The sequence below is a fragment of the Arachis hypogaea genome, chromosome 4, assembly GCF_003086295.3.
Source record: "Arachis hypogaea cultivar Tifrunner chromosome 4, arahy.Tifrunner.gnm2.J5K5, whole genome shotgun sequence".
NCBI lineage: Eukaryota > Viridiplantae > Streptophyta > Magnoliopsida > Fabales > Fabaceae > Arachis > Arachis hypogaea.
This window is the reverse complement of record NC_092039.1, coordinates 87165014-87173299: the sequence shown is the minus strand read 5'-3', so window position 1 is coordinate 87173299 and position 8286 is coordinate 87165014. Positions and strand designations below refer to the sequence as shown.

Genomic DNA, 8286 nt, shown 5'->3' with positions numbered 1-8286 from the left:
GGAATGAAGGAAAAGCGTGTAGAAATGGAGAACTCATGAAGAAATAAAGGAAACGCAAAAGCTGTCAAGCCGACCTCTTCGCACTTAAACGACCATAACTTGAGCTATAGAGGTCCAAATGATGCGGTTCTAGTTGGGTTGGAAAGCTAACATCCGGGACTTTGAAACGATATAAGATCTGCTATGGTTGAACCGCGCATGGTGACGCGTACGCGCATAGTACACGCACGCGCCGTTGCTGCCACCTGGTCCACTTAAAGCAAAACGTGGCCAGCGAATTCTAAAGCCTTGTGGGCCCAATCCAACTCATTTCTGGTGCTATTTAACCTAAGGAGTGAAGAGGGAAACAGATGTTAGTTACCATTAGTCATAGTTTAGTCTTGGAAGTAGTTTTTAGAGAGAGAAGCTCTCACTTCTCTCTAGGATTAGGATTAGGATTAGGTTTAGTTCTTAGATCTAGATTTTAATTCATCTTCTTCTACTTCTATCTTCTCAATTCCTTGTTGTTACATTCATTCTTCTTCCATTTTTTTATTGTAATTTCCTTTATGTTTTTCTTATACTTTGTCGTAGATCTACTATTGTTCCTTCCATTTTCTTTCAATTCAATAAGAGGTAATTCATAATAATTGTTCTTCTTTGCTTTTCTATTGTTGATCTCTTGCCTTTGTAGTTAGATCTCTCTTTAATTCTTGTAATTTATGTTGTTTACTTTTATTGCCTTTTATGTGTTTGTTGAAATGCCTCTTCTAATTATAGTATAGATTTTGTTCCTCTTGGCCTAGGTAGAGTAATTAGTGACACTTGAGTTATCTAATTCCTTTGTTGATTGGTAATTGGAGAGATTGCTAATTGGTTTGGAGTGCACTAAAGCTAGTCTTTCCTTGGGAGTTGGCTAGGACTTGTGGCTCAAGTCAATTCATCCACTTGACTTTCCTTTATTTAGTAAGGGTTAACTAAGTGGTAGCAATGAACAATTCTCATCACAATTGAGAAGGATAACTAGGATAGGACTTCTAATTTTCATACCTTGCCAAGAGCCTTTTATAGTTGTTAGTTTATTTTCATTGCCATTTACTTTTCATGCTTCTTATCCAAAACCCCAAAACACATTTCTAACCAATAACAAGACACTTTATTGTAATTCCTAGGGAGAACGACCCGAGGTTTGAATACTTCGGTTTATAAAATTAAGGGTTTGTTACTTGTGACAAACAATCTTTTGTATGAAAGGATTTTTGATTGGTTTGGAAACTATACTTGCAACGAGAATTCATTTGTGAAATTCTATACCGTCAAAAATCCGTTCGTCAAAATGGCGCCGTTGCCGGGGATCGAACCCAGGTCACCCGCTTGACAGGCGGGAATACTCACCACTATACTACAACGACCAAGAAGAAAACAGCTTTTCTGAAGGGGAAAGAGAAAGGAAAAGGGAAGAAAGAAGAAAAGAAAGTTGTTGTTGATTCTTCTTCGAAAGAAGACACTTTTTCCGAATCCGAATCCGAATTTAAATCCGACAAAACACCGCCGGCCAAAAGAACAAGATAACAGAGGATGGTGAAAAAACAAAAAAATTGTTTTGATGGATTCGGAAACATCAAGTGAATCTCAAAACCAAAGTAGTTCAACGGATTTGTAAAGCCCAACTGAATCCGAAAACTAGTAAGTTTTGGAAATGCCTATTTTCAGTTTATTGCTATCTCTGTTTGATGTTCATTGCTATTTGTTTAAAATTTTTCTTATGCACTGGTTCTTATGTATCGCAGAGAAGAAGAAGAAATTGAAAAAAGAGCAACAAAAAAAAAAAGAAAACAACCACAGAAGGTGGTTGAAAAATAAAGCAAAAAAGGAAGCTTGTGCTGATAGATTTCTAGAGCACAAGTGAATCTAAAAATCAGTAAGTTTGAAAATTGATTGTTTTCAGTTCAGTTTTGTGATTGTATAATGTTCATCTGGTTTGGTTTTGCTTCTATTTGCTGAAAATTGTTTGTGTGTGCTTGTTAAGTAAATTATGACTGTGATATTTGTCTTCGGTAAAAATTTGATGTGTTTGTGTGTGTTGTAGAGAAAAAGAAATCGAAAAAATACCTACAGTGAAAAGAAAACAACCGGAGAGGATGGCCAAAAAATAAACTAAATCAAGCAAGATTGTTCTAACAGATTCAGAGAGCAAAACTGAATCTGAAAAGGAGTAAGTTTCTGGAATCATATCTTTGGTTATTGATGCTTCCATTTTAGGTTCTTTGGTACTTATTTTATGACTTTTTAGAAGTGAACAAGTAAAGGACAGCACTGTTGAAAGAAGAAGACAGGCGTTGCAGTTGTTAAAAGAAAAGAGATCAAAGAGAAAAAATGATGGAGCTAGAAATACAAATGTTGCTCCGGATGACTTTTACTTCACGGAGGCCCAAAATGATTTCTCTGAGATGTAAGATTTGGTTCCTTATATCGAGGTATTTTTCTTTGTTTGCTAACTTTGCTAAAACCTTTTGTAATTGGATTTACTGAATAATATTGATTTTCTTGCTTAGACCGCCGACTGTAAATTTGGATAGCGAGCCTTTACAAACTCAGATGAGCTACACATCGTCTGTAAATGCACCGGCAAATGCTAGGTAAATTTGGTTTATTCTAGGTTTAAGTGTGGTTCATTGGATTCTAAAAATGAATTTGATGTATTTTTAATCCTCTACTTTTAATCTTGGTTGATGATTTTAATTTGGTATTTTTTTATTAGGAAAAATACTCCGAAAACCCCGGTAAAAGTTTTTAGAAGAAAGAAAGTCCATCAAAAACAGAGATCCCAAACTCCACCTGTGTAAGTTGAAATATTTATGTTGGTCTTTTAGATTTTGGTAATAATTTTTGTTTATTCAAAACATGAATGTAGTTCAGTTCAGTAGAGTTAATCATTTTGATTCACTTGATTGTTAAGTGCTCATTAGAGTTCTTTTGCATGCTGAAATATTTTTCTAGCTGTTTAAATGATTAGCACATTTTATTTAGAACATCAATGGAGTTCCATTCAGTGGAGTTGGTCATTTTGATTCACTTAATTAAAATATGCATGCTTGTACTTGTCGGTGTACTGAGTGAAGTATTGACCAAATTTTTATTTAATTGTAAGTAGCGCTACACCTGAACCTGACCTTCAAATCATTGCGGTTCGAGAAGAAACTCATTCTCAACCTTTGGAAATGTGAGTTTTTCAATGTGTAGATTTCAGTTTCTCATAACCTATTCTAGTTATTCAACATTAACTTCTTCCTTGTTTACATTCCTTAGAGCTCCTATTGCGGTAATTGATGAGCGGATAATTTATACGCTTTTTGGCATTGTTTTTAGTATGTTTTTAGTATGATTTAGTTAGTTTTTAGTATATTTTTATTAGTTTTTAGCTAAAATTCACTTTTCGGGACTTTACTATGAGTTTGTGTGTTTTTCTGTGATTTCAGGTATTTTCTGGCTGAAATTGAGGGTCCTGAGCAAAAATCTGATTCCGAGACCAAAAAGGACTGCAGATGCTGTTGGATTCTGACCTCCCTGCACTCGAAGTGGATTTTCTGGAGCTACATAAGCCCAATTGGCGCACTCTTAACGGCGTTGGAAAGTAGACATCCTAGGCTTTCCAGCAATATATGATAGTCCATACTTTGCCCAAGATTTGATGGCCCAAACCGGCGTGGCAAATCAGCCTCAGAAATTCCAGCGTTAAACGCCGGAACTGGCATAAAACTTGGAGTTAAACGCCCAAACTGGCATGAAAGCTGGCGTTTAACTCCAGAAAAGGTCTCTACACGAAAATGCTTCATTGCTCAGCCCAAGCACACACCAAGTGGACCCAGAAGTGGATTTTTACGTCATTTACTCATTTCTGTACACCCTAGGCTACTAGTTTACTATTAATAGGATCTTTTGACATTGTATCTGTACCTCATGACACTTTTACACCTTTCTTTGTGTACTTTCCACGGCATGAGTCTCTAAACCCCATGGTTGGGGGTGAGGAGCTCTGCTGTGTCTTGATGGATTAATGCAATTACTACTGTTTCTCATTCAATCATGCTTGCTTCCATTCTAAGATAATACTTGTTCTTAACCCGGATGAATGTGATGATCCGTGACAATCATCATCATTCTCAACTATGAACGTGTGCCTGACAACCACCTCCGTTCTACCTTAGATTAAGTAGTTATCTCTTGGATTCTTTAACCGGAATCTTCGTGGTATAAGCTAGAACTGATGGCGGCATTCAAGAGAATCCGGAAGGTCTAAACCTTGTCTGTGGTATTCTGAGTAGGATTCAATGATTGAATGACTGTGACGTGCTTCAAACTCCTAGCAGGCAGGGCGTTAGTGACAGACGCAAAAGAATCACTGGATTCTATTCCGGCCTGACCGAGAACCGACAGATGAATTCCGCGTGCTGTGACAGAGCATATGCAATCGTTTTCACTGAGAGGATGGGAGGTAGCCATTGACAACAGTGAAACCCTACATACAGCTTGCCATGGAAGGAGACTTGCGTGTTTGAAGAAGAAGACAGTAGGAAAGCAGAGATTCAGAAGATGGAGCATCTCCAAACCTCAACCTATTCTCCATTACTGCAAAACAAGTAATCATTTCATGTTCTTTTGCTTTTCACAATCAATCCTGATAATTTCTGACATCCTGACTAAGATTTACAAGATAACCATAGCTTGCTTCAAGCCGACAATCTCCGTGGGATCGACCCTTGCTCACGCAAGGTATTACTTGGACGACCCAGTGCACTTGCTGGTTAGTTGTGCGGGGTTGCAAAAGTGTGATTGCAATTTCGTGCACCAAGTTTTTGGCGCCGTTGCCGGGGATTGTTGAGTTTGGACAACTGACGGCTTATCTTGTTGCTTAGATTAGGACTGTTTTATTTTTGTTGGTTTAGAGTCTTTTAGTTGAGTCTAGTTTCATATTTTAAGTTTGGTGTCAATTGCATGCTTTTGCTTTTCTTTTAATTTTCGATTTTTGCATGTTCTTAGTCCCTTTTTGATTCATAAAAATTCTAAGTTTGGTGTCCTCTTTGTGTTTTTCCCTTAAAAGTTTTTGAAAAATTAGTGTTTGATTTTCTAAAAATTTTAAGTTTGGTGTCTTTTTGTGTTTTTCTCTTTCCTCTTTTCAAAATCAAATCTTTTTCAAAAAATTTTTCAATCATATCTTTTTAATTGCTATTTTCAAAATCTTTTTAATTAACTAATTGATTCAGTTCTCAATTTGCTTTGATCTTATTTTCTTTTTCATTTTCGAATTTTTATTTTTATTTTATTTTATTTTATTTTATTTTTTTCGTAAATTCAAAAAAAAAAAAACAAAAAAACAAAATTTATCTGTTTGCAATCATAGTCATTTCCCTTTTGCCCATTATGGACATAAGTGGGATTGATCAGTCCAAAAGGACTCTGGGGTCATATGCTAACCCCATTACAGTTGCATATGGGAGTAGCATCTGTACACCTCCCATCAAAGCAAGCAGCTTTGAGCTAAATCCTCAACTCATTATCATAGTGCAGCAAAATTGCCAGTATTCCGGTCTTCCACAGGAAGAACCTACTGAGTTTCTGGCACAGTTCTTGCAAATTGCTGACACAGTACATGATAAAGAGGTGGATCAGGATGTCTACAGACTATTACTGTTTCCATTTGCTGTAAAAGATCAAGCTAAAAGGTGGTTGAATAACCAACCTACAACAAGCATAAAGACATGGAAACAGTTGTCAGACAAATTCCTGAATCATTTTTACCCTCCAAAAAGGATGACACAGCTAAGGCTGGACATCCAAGGCTTTAAACAAGAGGATAATGAATCCCTTTATAATGCCTGGGAGAGGTATAGAGGTATGCTAAGGAAATGTCCCTCTGAAATGTTTTCAGAGTGGGTACAGTTAGACATTTTCTACTATGGGCTTACAGAAAAAGCTCAGATGTCTTTAGACCACTCAGCTGGTGGATCTATACACATGAGGAAGACAATTGAAGAAGCTCAAGAGCTTATAGACACTGTTGCTAGAAACCAATATTTGTACTCTAGCAATGAGTTCTCTCCAAAAGAGGAAGTCATGGCAGTAGTCACTGACCCTAGTCCTCAAGAACAGATAACTGAGCTTAATCAACAATTGCTCCTGATGACAGAACAGTTAGCAGACTTTAAAGAGATGCTCCATGAAACTAAAGTTGCTAACAAGAGCATAGAACTGCAGTTAAATCAAGCAAAACAGCAAATATCTAAACAGATAACAGAGGAGTGTCAAGCAGTTCAATTGAGGAGTGGGAAGACCCTGAATAACACTGCTCAAAAGAGTAAAAAGCCAAACAAGGAACAATTGACAGAGGACAACCAAACCACTGTTCAAAATCCCTCTGAGGACAGTAAGAGCCCAGAGAGGAATGTCATTGGCGTTCAGACGCCAGAAAGGGAAGGAAAGCTGGCGTTAAACGCCCATTCCTTGCCCAGTTCTGGCGTTCAAACGCCAGAAAAGGGGGAAAAGTTGGCGTTAAACACCCAATTTCCACCCAATCCTGGCGTTCAGACGCCTGGGGAGAATCAGACACCTGAGAGTGCTGACAGTAATCCCTCTAACAAGGCTTCTTCAACCACTTCTGTAAGGAATAAACCTGCAGCATCTAAGGTTGAAGAATATAAAGCCAAGATGCCTTATCCTCAAAAACTCCGCCAAGCGGAACAGGATAAGCAATTTGCCCGCTTTGCAGACTATCTAAGGACTCTTGAAATAAAGATTCCGTTTGCAGAGGCACTTGAGCAAATACCTTCTTATGCTAAATTCATGAAAGAAATCTTAAGTCATAAGAAGGATTGGAGAGAAACTAAAAAAGTGTTTCTCACTGAAGAATGCAGTGCAGTCATATTAAAGAGCTTACCAGAAAAGCTTCAAGATCCAGGGAGCTTTATGATACCATGCACATTAGAAGGTGCTTGCACCAAGACAGCTCTATGTGATCTTGGAGCAAGCATCAATCTAATACCTGCATCCACTATTAGAAAGCTTGGGTTGACTGGAGAAGTCAAACCAACCCGGATATGCCTCCAACTTGCTGATGGCTCCATTAAATACCCATCAGGCATAATTGAGGACATGATTGTCAAGGTTGGGCCATTTGCCTTTCCAACTGACTTTGTGGTGCTGGAAATGGAGGAGCACAAGAGTGCAACTCTCATTCTAGGAAGACCATTCCTAGCAACTGGACGAACTCTCATTGATGTACAAAAAGGGGAAGTCACCTTGAGAGTCAATGAGGATGAGTTCAAGTTGAATGCTGTAAAAGCTATGCAGCATCCAGATACACCAAATGACTGCATGGGCGCTGACATTATTGACTCCTTGGTAGAAGAGATCAATATGGCTGAAAGCCTAGAATCAGAGCTTGAGGACATCTTCAAAGATGCTCAACCTGATCAAGAAGAACTAGAGGAGGCAAAGGAATTTTCGAAAATTCCTCAGGAGGAGGATAAGCCTCCCAAGCCTGAACTCAAACCACTACCACCATCCCTGAAATATGCATTTCTGGGAGAGGGTGACACTTTCCCAGTGATTATAAGCTCTGCTTTAAATTCACAGGAAGAGGAAGCACTGATTCAAGTGCTAAGGACACACAAGACAGCTCTTGGGTGGTCCATAAGTGATCTTAAGGGTATTAGCCCAGCTAGATGCATGCACAAGATCCTATTGGAGGATAATGCCAAACCAGTGGTCCAACCACAGAGGAGGCTAAATCCTGCCATGAAGGAGGTGGTGCAGAAAGAAGTCACTAAATTACTAGAGGCTGGGATTATTTATCCTATTTCTGATAGCCCCTGGGTGAGCCCTGTCCAAGTTGTTCCCAAAAAGGGGGGTATGACAGTGGTTCATAATGAAAAAAATGAACTGGTTCCTACTAGGACAGTCACAGGGTGGCGCATGTGTATTGATTACAGAAGGCTCAATACAACCACCAGAAAGGATCATTTCCCTTTACCATTCATAGACCAAATGCTAGAAAGACTAGCTGGCCATGATTATTACTGCTTTTTGGATGGCTATTCAGGCTACAACCAAATTGCAGTAGATCCTCAGGACCAAGAGAAAACAGCATTCACTTGCCCTTCTGGCGTGTTTGCCTACAGGAGGATGCCTTTTGGTCTATGCAATGCACCTGCAACCTTTCAGAGGTGCATGCTCTCTATCTTCTCAGATATGGTAGAGAAATTTCTGGAAGTCTTCATGGATGACTGATGAGCGGATAATTTGTATACT

At 38.6% G+C, this 8286-nt stretch overlaps 1 non-coding gene across 1 annotated transcript; it reads right to left on the bottom strand.

The window, feature by feature from the left end:
• Window positions 1-1319: 1319 nt before the first annotated feature.
• TRNAD-GUC (transfer RNA aspartic acid (anticodon GUC)) lies at window positions 1320-1391 on the bottom strand. The gene has a single exon. It is a non-coding gene; the product is annotated as a tRNA-Asp (tRNA).
• Window positions 1392-8286: the final 6895 nt, after the last annotated feature.